Genomic DNA, 13,452 nt, shown 5'->3' with positions numbered 1-13,452 from the left:
AGAGTCAATAAAGTATTGATTTCTAGAAGTCCAGCTCATTTCTAGATACATGTCAAAGCTAGTGGGAACATAAGTGTTATGCTAATAATTATCATGTTAGTGGGAGCATGATTATTATGTTAGGTGTTGCAAGTGAGCAATGTTAATTATAGAAACCAAAAGATTCAATTTGCAAAATATACTTTGCAGGGTTTGAAAAGTTGTTTTGTTATAATTAAGGGAGGGGAAATTATACTTCATTTTAAATCTAAAATCTTATATTGTGAGATTTTAATCAAATTTAGTCATGATTACATTATTTGTTGGATTAGTGTCTAAACTCGTAACTATATTTGGTATGTACTTGACCCGGTTATGCATGGTCCTTTTGGGTTGCCTTCACCAAAGCAACTTGACAAGGTAATTTAAGGAAAGAGAGAGGATATTATGGTTTATTAATATATTATAAGAATAACATATTAAAGGAGAAATCATATTTATTTAATTAGTATTAGTCATAAATTAATTAGGAATTAATTTGGTGACTAAAAGAGATTAATTAAATAAAGGGACTTAAACTGTCAAGTGTGTGATAGTTGAGTTTTGGGCTGGGAAACCTAATGGACTAAGGGGGAACGAAATTATGAAGAAGGATCATCATATTTTCGTCCAATGGCCCTATTCCAGAAGGTTCCTTGGGCTGCTTGGTCATTAAGCTGTCCATTAGGGTTTAGACTGAAACCCTAGCAGCCTATAGTATAAATAGTGACCCTTGCATGCAATTTTGGCCACTTGTTCCCAAGAGAAACCCTAGGCCAAAAATTAGCATCCTCCTCTCTCTCAAAGTTGCCTTCTTGCTTGTGTGGTGTTTGTGATCCATTAGAGGAGTTACAATTGTGACTCTAGGCTCAAGAGAAGAAGATTCAAGCTACTATTAGAAGAAGTAAACATCTAGATCTGATGTAATTAGCTAATTTCGAAATCATGTATGCTAGATTAGGGTTTATAAGTCTTGGATTCATTGCATGTACAATAGAGAAACCTAGATCCAAGCATTAGGTTTTGTATGAGCACATAGGATTGTTCTTATGTATAAAACCCATCATTATTAGCGTTCTAAAATTCGATTATGATTACGGCATCCCTTTTCATGATCTAAATTTTGAGAACATGGCAAATAAAAATAGAAATATTATAGCAAAAGACTGGTCTAGTATCATGTCTTTATGTGAGACATCATGAATCGTGTCCCATATGCTTTGGATATAGGATCGATTACATGTGTTGTAATATTCATCTGTTCTAAATTTTTCCAAATGCCTAGGGCATTAAGAGGGAAAAAGGAATAGAACTAGATATGACTAAAATGATTAAGCAATTGTCGAGGACAATCTGAGGTTTACCAAAGATTGGTTGCTCATAGACAGTTGGAAGTATAGTGTAAATTTTGGAAGGACCATATTGACATATTCGTAAAGGATGCAACTCTTGCTCAGAAGTGATAGTCAAAATGGAATATGGAAATGTTTCCATAGGTGGAAGTTATTCTTTTAAATCTGTGTAAGATTAGAAAACGTAATGCAAGAAGGATATTCAAAGGAATGTACTTTGAATGTGGGACTTCGTTTCCATGGAATTGCTCTCCATTGGAATGCTTTGTAATGTCTGTTGCCAAGTATTTGTGACTTGTGTGCATAGTCATTAAGAGGATCAATGCATATAAGTTTAGAATCTAACAGATTTCAGTAAAGGGCAAAGAATCTTGTATTCCTACATTTGCGGTAAGGATTTGGGATTGTGAAATGAGCATCATTGGAATCATGTTCAATTGGTCTATTTCACAAAGTAAGGATCATAGACAAACATAGTGTGCATGCTTGGAGCATGACATGACTATTGTTTTAATTCAAGTATTAGGTTGATAAATCGAAACATTATACAATGAATAATGTGTAATCAATATGGTGATAAATAAAAGGTGTTTTATTTATATTCATAAGTTCTGAGACCATATTGGATTCGATTATTCTTGTGTTTCACTTTGCATGTTTTGACTTCCCGAATAACTAGGTTATTCAAACCCTCCACATTCAATCATACTTTGGAAGTAGGTATGAATCAAGACTTTCATGAATTGGGCTTGTAGATGTCTAAAGTGTTTAGACATAGCAAAAGTTGCTGCAACATTCATGAGTGCTCCTGGAATGAGATTCGAGTATTGGATTAAACCCACGCTCATTTGAATCACTTCATGGATTTTATCACGAGTGATCATGAGACGATAATATCTTATATTCTTCAAACCTAGAGATATGAGTTGTTGACTATGACTTGGTTGTACATTGATTGTATGAAAACGCATCAGTAAATTGATGCTATAAAACGTGCCTTTGTATATGATTCAACAAGTAGTTAGTACAAGCATATGAGTCGAAGTTTATCCATTCCTTTTACCCTTGGAGGGATAAAAGCGATATTTGTTGGCCCCACGATGATTTAGTGATGACAATCATAAGTGCTCGGCCGGGCCTAGACTGATTTCATTTGTTCAATTAGTCGGTCGTAAGAAATCAGAAATCGGGAAACAACAGATGGACAGAGAGTATGATTATAATCCATGTCTCGGTCCATATGGTATCTAGAACGGAGGAATATATGATCCCTTATCTAATGGACGCGTCATTGACTAGGTCAGAGTTCGACAGCGGCTTTTAAGAGCTACGATTGCTAGTTGGGTTTTGGAGTCTTACTTGTAATAATAGTTTCAGACTTATCCAAGTGGGAGACTGTTGGATTAGATGTCTAAGCCCATAACTATTATTGGTATGTATTTGACCCGAGAGTAACATGGTTCATTTGGGTTCCATATCATCAGGACAATTTGTTAGGATAGACTCTTGAGAGAAGGTTATATATGATTTATTAATATATTATAAGTTCTAATATATTAATATGAAATCATATGTTTTAATTAGTAATGATCAAGAATTAAATTGGAATTAATTTTGTGATCAAAATAGACTAATTAAATCTATGGGGACTAATTATGGTAATTAGTTATATTTATATGTGTTGGGCTTATGATCCATGTTGGACCAAGTTTATGTATGGATACATAAAGAGTTGGGCCACATGAACCATGGATCATAACACCCATGGGTATGGATTTGGGTTATACCCATGACCCTTGGAATCCTACATATAAATGTGCTATTTCATAGCCAAAATCACTACTAATGTATTCTTGGAGGATATGGGCAGTTTTGGTGTGTATGAATTCTCTCTCAAGTTTCATCCTTTGTCCATGATGTGTTGTGGCTTCATTTGATGCTTCCACACTATTGAGGCTAAGCTCTTAAGGCCAAGTACAACAAGACTTAAAGCTACATAAAAGGTATGTAACTCTAACTAGTATCTTATATGGTTTATGTCAAATGCATGCTAGTTATAGGTTTAATGCCTTGGAAACCATTTGCATGCATAATTAGTGAAAACATAGATCCAATGTATCTAGGGTTGTATGTGCACCATAGGATGTTGTAGTATACTAAAACCCATCACACACGCCATCCAATCACGTTCCGGGACCCCGTATTTTTGATATCCTCTGCCAACTTGATTTTTGCCTCCCAAACGGCCTCAACAGCACTACTCCTGGCCTCAATAATTACCTCTTCAATCTCCGCTAAATGTTCCTCTTCTTTCTCTGCTTTCTCCTTGACTAATTTCTCCACCCTCTGTAAAAGCTCTTTTTTGGTCGCTTCTTGCTCCTTCAAAGCTTGTTCCACCCGATCAAGCTTAACCTTAAGATCCTCGTTGGAGTGAGAGATAAGGCCAACCACCTCTAAAAGACAAAAGTAAGGAAAATAAAGGCGGATATAAGAAAATACAAGGATGCTTACAAATTGAGAGAAAGAGATTAACTTCTTCAACACCTCATCCGCTTCAAGATTCTCCAGGTAGGAAAACTCAATTGATTTCCTCTTTCGGGATCCTGGAGTCTTAACATTAAAATCTATGGGAGCTCTGTTACGAAGGAGAGAGGATGAGGTCTTTTCTTTCTTGACCACCAGTTGGTCGCTAGACATGGCAAAATCAATATCGACAAGGGTAAATCGAGCACCAGAACGTGTATATTTAAATCCTAAACATGGCGAAAAAGTTTAACTAGTTCAGGATCCTTCATAGAAAATGAAATAAAGTTAAGGATCCTTACTAGTTGACATGGGGATAATAACAGTTGAACTCTCTTGATGATTAGGTTCTTCAAGCTTGAATGACCTTTCGATCTCAGGCGAAGCAAATAAACTCTCAATCCTATCTTCAGTGTCATCGGCAGGAGGGACGACCTCTTCAAACTTGAAAGCTACAAAAAATTAAAAAAAAATAAGAAGTGTGAATTCCAGGATCCTTAGTTATATTAACATGAAACCCTACCCTTTTTAACCCAAGACTTTGTTAAGAGATTTCCGTCAAGAATGGAGTCGTGTCTCACAAAGAAGTATTTCCCTTTCCAAGCGTCATCATTATGCTTAGACTTCAGAACAAGGGGTGACTTTATCAGGTTTGACTATAAGTAAAAAATGAGATTTCCCGAAGGTCAAAAGATCGTACACATGAGCTAACTCATTCAAACCGATATTAAGACCCATGAAGCAGTTCAGTTGATCGATCTAGTAAAGGATCCTCCAAACCACTCGAATGGCTTGAATGTACGAAATTTTGGTAATCTCAAAGAACTCGAAAATGATTCCATGAAAAGGATAAGAAAGACCTATGGAGAAAGGATATTCGGAAAAGCAAACCCAAGAGGAAGAAATAAAGTCTGGTTGAATCTTGGCATCGAAGGGTCTGAAAACGACGCCAGCAGGAAAAGCTCCAACCAATTTTAGAGCTTCGAAGTCGTTATCGTTGAAGGAACAAGTTTCCTCATAAGATAAGGCTTTTTGATCAACGAATTCATGATTGGGAATAATGATGATGCTCATGCGAGAGCAAGTTGCTTTCTTTCCCTTGACCAAAGACAAAGAAAATTAAGGAGAAAAGGAACAGGGAGAGTACCTTCGAAGATATTCAATAGCGTCTGGAAGGGAGCTGGAAAAGTAAGGCAGAATCGAGAACCAGAATGACCTATTTATGCGAGAATCACAAAAGGGAAGAAGGATGATTTGACATATCATTATGACTATTTCAACGGCTAGAATTCTATCCGTTGGGATTCAAATTTCCCTATCCGTTAAAACTTCAAAATCCTTACTCTTCTTTTTTATTTTAAATTTAACCTTTAAAATATTCAGAGATTAACTTTAATATTTTGCAGGAATAATTTGGGGGCAATTGTTAGTGCCAAGATCCTCAACCCTGTTTAGGATCCCGAATCTTCAAGAACATTCAGGATTCCGAACATATCTCAGGGTCCTGATCATTATTGTTATTATTATTTCTTAACATTTCTAACAGATATATTTCTAGTATTTTTCTCACATGTGGAAAATTAGTCAACATAAGATTCATTCTCAACGAAGAAATGTTTCAATCAGGAAAAAACCCGAGAATACCAGGTCAAACCAACGTGTTCATTCTTATTCGAGAGGATCCCGGGAATATCAGACTTATTGTTGCTTATACTAGACTATAAATACACATGTATTCCGCACACTACACATACATAAACTCACTGCAATACTTGTACTCGTTTACTTACTTTCATTTCTGTAATTAATCATTCAATCTATACAATTAATCAAGATAGGTGATCATTATCACCTCCCAAGGTTTGGTGCCAGAGATCCTAGCAAGGATCAATGACTTTACTTGTAAACCATTTGTGCAATCTTGTTCTAGTTTTGATAATTACTTTACCAACAACACCACACCCCCTATAAAAATTGGTTAATATATTCTCAGTCGATTTTTGACCAAAACAATACCTGGGCAACCACCTCTATACCAAGACTAAAATACTTTTACAACACTTGTTTGAAGAACAAACTTGTCCATTATTTCAGAAATTAACAACGTAATTCAACAAATATATCTAAATTATAATATATTCCATTATGGTCTCTAATCTTGTCTTTGTAAATCAAGATATTATTGTGTAATAATAACATATAAGCATACCTAAGCATACTCGAAAGGCTAAGATGGCTTAGCCACCCATATGTGAACACATGCCCCAGCTCCTAGTAATTTGGTGTGGTGTAAGGCCATTTACGTAGCTTCATAAATAAGAGAGAATGTATACACGGTCTTTTGACCGTTGAACTTAAAAAAATTATGATAACTTCTTTTATTACCAACCACTTCATATTTAACCTTATAAATATCACACAATGTTTTTACAAAACTTTCGCATAACCATTTTGCAATTCTAAAAATTCTACCCAACACAATCAAAAGATGAAAAAAATCATCTTCAACTAATGACGATGATATGTTTTTTCACTTATTCCTGGAAGCGGCAACCACCATCTTGGGTTAACACGTTGAAAGTTCAAATCCATCAAGATGGCTAGAACTTCAATAAGCAAGGATCATAATGTTGCACACAATATTTTGGTATGTGGTTACTTTGTTGATGATTGCTTATGCAACTATATTCAGTTCAAACCTTGTTATCATACCGGTAGAAATTTATTCCTACTTATAGCTAAATATTTGGAAGATAATTATGAATTTTTTTCAATTGAGATTAGATGCAAGAGGTGGACGAAGTATCACTATGCTACAAAAGTGTACAACCACACTTCATATTTTGGTATATGGTATCGTCGTTGACGCATCAAATGAGTATTTGAAGATGTCCCTAAGAATAGCATGAAAATACACATATTTGTTTTGTGAGTATGATATAAAAATGTATAGTGACATATATTTGTGAAAGCCAACAAGAAGTGATGTTGAACAATTATATATCAAGCTAAACACAACTTCCCATGAATGGTCGGTAGCATTGAGTGTACACATTGGGCATGATAATTTTTTTTCGATGCATGGGAATGTCAATTCACAGAGGTGATCATGGAGTGCCAAGTATAATACTAGAAGCAATAGTTTCAAACGATCTATGATTTTGACATTCATACTTTGTTATAGCGGGGACAAACAATGACCTAAATGTATTTGGTGTGTCTCCCATATTCAAATTCATTATGCAAGGTAAAGCGCATAACTTTCCATATGTTGTGAATGGAAATGAATACAAGTTTAGATATTACCTTGGTGATGTTATATATCATGGAGTATGTTATGTTTGTCAGATCATAAGTATACCCACAAGACGAAAAAAACAAAATTCTTCAAGTTAGCATAAGAATCAACAAAGAATGATGTAGAATGGACTTTTGGAATCCTCAAGAGCAAATGACACATAATAAAACACTTGTCACGATCATGTGATCGGGAAAAAAAATACAGAATGTAATTACTAATTGTTTCATTTTACATAATATGGTAATAAAGAAAAAAAGTAGGGCTATTAGTATGTATAATTCGAATGATATACTTCATCCACATTCACAAATACAACTTGACACCTCAACATACTACACGAGAGTTTTGAAAATACAAAACAGAGAAAAACACACAATAATCTCCGTCAATATTTGACAAAACACATATAGTAAAGGCAATAAAACTACGACGATAGGGCGACTACGATGAGACCGACGACAACAACGAATAGTCGTTTTGATTTTATAATGTTGAGCTTTTAATTGTTGGTCTTTTTAATTTTAAATATGTAATTTTTAATTTTCAGTAATAGAATGTTGTATTTTTTAAAAACTTACTTTAATTTTAATTATGTAATTAATTTGTTTTTAATTTTTATAATTTTAATTATAAATCTTGTATTAAAATAATAATAATAATAATAATAATAATAATAATAATAATAATAATAATAAAGATATAGATTGTATGGAATAGTGAGTATTTTTTAAAGACCAGAGTTTGTCATTACCACCTAAGTTCTATATAAGATGTAATTTGATTTATCATAGCAATAGCAAAGAAAAAAGGGATTGGTACCATGTCGATTGAGATAGGTGAAAAAAAAGCCTGGAAAATGGGATTAGTACACACATATACATTTTTCTTTTTCTTCGACAATGCAATGTTGAAAAATACTTATTTTCACAACATATTGAAGTGAGGGGAGGTGTACGCACAATATGTTGAGCTTTATATCGGCCTTGTCTGATACTTTTTTCATCCACTTTCTAAAATCTAAAGTTTATAGTATTAGTATGGAATTGAAGATGTAATGAAGCTTGTATAACACTAATATGACACACAACACTAATATGACACACTTGATTCATACCTGATGCCTAATACCTTCTAATTATAGGTCATTAACCCTTATCATTATACTAGTCTAGTTACGTCTAGTTGACTAACACGCGTTCGTGATTTTCATTTGGGAAAATGACACAACGGCCCTATTATATATTTCGACTTTACCCTTTCAGCCCCTAAAGTTTTTTTCGTGTCTTTTAAGGGAATAAAGTTATTTTTTACCTGTTCATTTGGTCACCTAACCTAATACAACCGGTTTCATATGCCATGTATCAAATTTTTTGTTGACGTGCCTAGTCATACTTGATTATTTGACTTTTTTTAATACAACCGGTTATTCGCCCGACCTTTCGAGTAGCAGATTCGTCAATCAAAACCCTAATATCCGCTCTGTCTGTAATCTTATTCAATTGGATCAAAGAAGCAAATCTGCATCCGAAGGCCAAACGAACTCTACCGATCCTCAAGCAACTGCTTCACCGACCAGCTCCACCTGTTTCGACCCCATCCCGATCTATCACTTACATACCCCGACCAGGTGACGATGCTCCTCGCCATGTCACCTTAATCCCTGGAGATGGGATCGGTCCCCTCGTTACCGGAGCTGTGGAGCAAGTAATGGATGTGATGCACGTGCTGATTTACTTCGAAAAGTTCGACGTTCATGGTGACATGAAAACCATACCAACAGAGTTCATAGAGTCGATTAAGAAGAATAAAGTGTGTTTCAAAGGTGGTTTGAATACTCCCATGGGTGGAGGGGTTAGTTCGTTGAATGTGCAGTTAAGGAAAGAGCTTGATCTGTACGCTTCGCTTGTAAATTGTTTTAATTTGCCTGGTTACCCACGCACCATAAAAATGTTGATATTGTGGTGATTAGAGAGAATACTGAAGGGGAATACACAGGGCTCGAACACGAGGTTATTCCTGGTGTGGTGGAAAGTCTTAAGGTATACTCTAATCCAAGTATCATTTACTTTTATCTCAATCCAATTTTCATTAAATATGTGAAAAAAAAAATCAAAACTTAGAATTTTAGGTCAAATCTCCTTTGGGCTCTTAAAAACGTTTAGGGAAGTAAATGATAGGCTTTGAAGAAGACGATTTAGATCCGAAAAGGTTATGCAGCCTCAAGAAGATAATAAATAAGAGCTATGTGTGTGAGTGTGTGTGTGAGAGAGAGTGTGACCGTGCATGAGGTAAAAAGACGTGTCATTTCGTTTATAATAAACATATAAAGGAATAGATCAATTAAGTGAGCTGCCATAAGGGGTAACCAGGTTACTCCTTCGTTTTGACAATAAGGACCAATTAGACCCGAGAAAAATAACTTTATTCCCTTAAAAGACACGAAAAAACTTTAGGGACTGAAAGGGTAAAATCGAAATACATGATAGGGCCGTTGCGCCATTTTCCTTTTTAATTTTCTATCAAAAACTTTCTTGGCTTATTTTAACTAATAATAAAATACTTCATATATTACCTTTTTTTTAAAATGCTCGATATCTTTAAATGCATCAACATGTTTTCAAAGTTAATATTATGAAATCAATATATATATATATATATATATATATATATATATATATATATATATATATATAGAGAGAGAGAGAGAGAGAGAGGGAGAGAGTCAAGATCAAATAAGAAGGAAAATTTTGGTAGGAAGGTAAGAAGTTTTTTTCTACATATTTTTTTAACGAACAAACAAAATGAATCATTAGATAATTCATTTGTAAGATTATTCACAAGAAAAAATTCTCAAAAAAACATTTTCATGATTCATTTTTAAACAAATTAAGAAAAAATTCATTTTTATGACAATTTTAGTGAATAAAAACAAAATCATTGTATAAATGAATCATCAAAATGTTTTTTGAGAATTTTTTTTGTGAATCATGTTATTTTTGATTCATCTAATGATTCATTCATTTTGTTCGTCAAAAAATTATGTAGAAAAAAAAATTCTTACCGGATATATATATATATATATATATATATATATATATATATATATATATATATATATATATATATACACCCTAATAAATAAAGATTTTTTTGCCACACGTCATATTTTTATTCATTTTGCCACATGTAAATTTATGGTTATTTTAAATTAATTTTTATTCCACATGTCATTTTATGGTTTTTCTATTTTATTAAATTCCACATATTATTTAAATTTAATAATAAATGCATATCAATTTCATTAATGGACTTTCCTTCTAATTTCAAAATTACTAAATTAAAGTTTCATTAATTTCCTTTATTTAGTTATCTAAATTATTTGTTTAAATTGAGAAGATAAAATAAAACAATTTAATTTTTATAATTCAATATTTTTCTTCATTTACTTATGAATTCAAACTTCTCAAATATTTTGAATTTTATATTTATTTTTTCTTTTAAATGAACTCATGCAATACATTGGTCTCACACCTAGTATATATATATATATATATATATATATATATATATATATATATATATATATATATTGAACGTCAAATCTACTCTACACTTAAACTACTTAAAACTACTAAAATGTCTCTAACAATCTCAAAAAGGAAAAACACCGTATACCGTTTGGTTAGAAACCTTTTGATTTTATATTTTATAACTACATTAGAGTTAATACATTATTTATTTCAACTTTCATTTGAATTTAAAATTAAAGTAAGCTATACTAAATTAAAATTTACATAAAATAGTTATTAAGGTTGAAAATGAAAAATTAATTAATTAATTAATCATTGACATATTTAGATGCATATATTTTCAAGGGGGAAAATACCGGCAATAGTCAAAAAATGGGTGGTAATTTCAAAATTTAGACATGAAAATGGACATTTTCAGGTATAGACATGCATTCCGCGGAGGTAACTCCGCGGAACTTCGCGGAATGGATCATTAGAATTTTTTTTTTCACATCGTTTCTTCGGGGGTTATATTAATTCCACAACTAATTATTTCAAGAAAAAGATTATGATAGTATGATAATCTTTGCTTGAAAATAATTAGTTGGGGAATGAATATAAACTTCGAAGAATCGATGTGAAAAAAAAAAAAAAAACTGAAGATCCCTTCCTCGGAGCTACCTCCGCGGAATGAGTTCATTCATCGGAGGTAGCTCTGCGGAATAGATCTTGAGGTTTTTTTTTAATACACTCATTTATTTATGATTTTGCCATCCCGCGGAGCTACAGTAGATTCCGCGGAGCTACCTCCGCGGAATCCATATCTATATCCGGAAATCCAATTTTTTGTGTCTATTTTTTGAAAATACCCCTCTTTTTTGACTATTGCCGGTATTTTCCCTTTTCAAGACGGTTATTATGAAAGCTTAACTTTTACTCAAAACACAATATCTGGTTAATTTCTGAAAAACAAAATCAAATGATATGATTTATGAGATGAAGGGGTGATGAATATGATAGGTGATTAGAAAAGAATCAAAAGAAAGAGTGGTGGGGCCGGCCGCACGTGGGGAAAGATAAGGCTGCTGCTCGTTTTCACCCCTCCGACAACTTCATTATCTTTTCAATTCCAAGCTTCTTTTTCTGCATTACACGCACAAACCTACTCCCGCTTTGTCTATTCCTATTTGTTTACTATTTATTTTTGAAATTCCAACCGAATAAAGTTTTACTATAAGTTTGAGTTTCTTTAGATAACAAATTTAGCCTTAACGGAGATTTTGAGGGAAAACTTCTTCACATATGGGACATTTGTAAGAGGCTTTTCAAAAGGTGTCGAGGTTCAAACACCTGACCTCAAACTCATATTCATATCAAACTCATTGTTCTCTTGTATCAATGCACTTAGGTTGGACATCATATATATATATATATATATATATATATATATATATATATATATATATATATAGAGGGTGAGGTTCAATAAAGAACCATAATTAACCAAGGAACCAATCGTGAGCGTTGGAAATCATAACGATCAACGGCCAAGGAAATAGATGTACACTTTTACATTTGACGTACACACACCGGATTATACCAAAAAATCCACCCTTTACAAAAAAAACTCACCACTTTTTTTCGTTTAAAATTTTTTTTAGGCCATGTTTTTTATCGAAAAAAAAAACCGAATATACCGTTGTTCACGATTTTTCGTTCTCTTTCCATAGAGATCCATGATAATATATAAAAAACGAACTTTTTTTTTCGAAAAAAATCCACTTCATTTTCTTTAATGAAAAAATTTAAGGTTTATTTTTTTATAGAAAAAAATTAATAAATATATCAAAATTCATATTTTTTGTACTTTCTAAACATAGATTAATATTCAAGTTAAAAAAAAAAACTTTATTTCAGTTTAGATTCACATTGTGAACCTGTTCAGATTCATATTGTAAACCTATTCAGATTCACATTATGAACCTCCTTAGATTCACAGTGTGCATAATAAGAAATCAGATTCACAGTGTGAATCTGAACTGATCGGAGCTTTTTTTAACATTGTGAATGTTAAAATTTGAAATATTTATAGTTTAGATTCACAGTGTGAATCTACACTGATCGATGTTTTTTTTTGAATCTTCTCAGATTCACAGTGTGTATAATAATAATTCAGATTCACAATGTGAATCTGAACTGTTCGAGATTTTTCATATTGTGAATGTTAAAAATTGAAATATTTACAGTTTAGATTCACAGTGTCAATATGTACTGTTCGAGGTTTTTTTTTTTTTTTTTAGTCGGTGTTGATGTTTATTAATAGAGTACAAAAAATTAATATTTTTGGTATAATTAGTTTTTTTTGATAAAAATAAACTTAAATATTGAAAAAACTAAGAAAATTAAGTGGTTTTTTTTCGAAAAAAAAAGTTCGTTTTTTATATATCATCATGAATCTCTATGAAAAGAGGATGAAAAATCGTGAACAACGGTATATTCGGTTTTTTTTTTCGAAAAACAATTTGGCTTAAAAAAAATTTTAAATGAAAAAAAGGAAGTGAGTTTTGTTATAATCCGGTACATGTGCGTCCATTATAAAAATTTACAACCCTTCCTTTTGCCGTTGATCGTTTTAAATTCCGACGCTTTGGATTGGTTCCTTGGTTCTTTGATTAATAATGGTTCTCTATTGAACTTTTCCATATATATATATATATATATATATATATATATATATATATATATATAT

Source organism: Lactuca virosa, chromosome 4 (assembly GCF_052849685.1).
Source record: "Lactuca virosa cultivar CGN04683 chromosome 4, Lactuca_virosa_CGN04683_v6, whole genome shotgun sequence".
In the NCBI taxonomy this organism is placed as follows: Eukaryota; Viridiplantae; Streptophyta; class Magnoliopsida; order Asterales; family Asteraceae; genus Lactuca; species Lactuca virosa.
The sequence above is the reverse complement of the archived record's forward strand: the minus strand, read 5'-3'. Positions refer to the sequence as shown.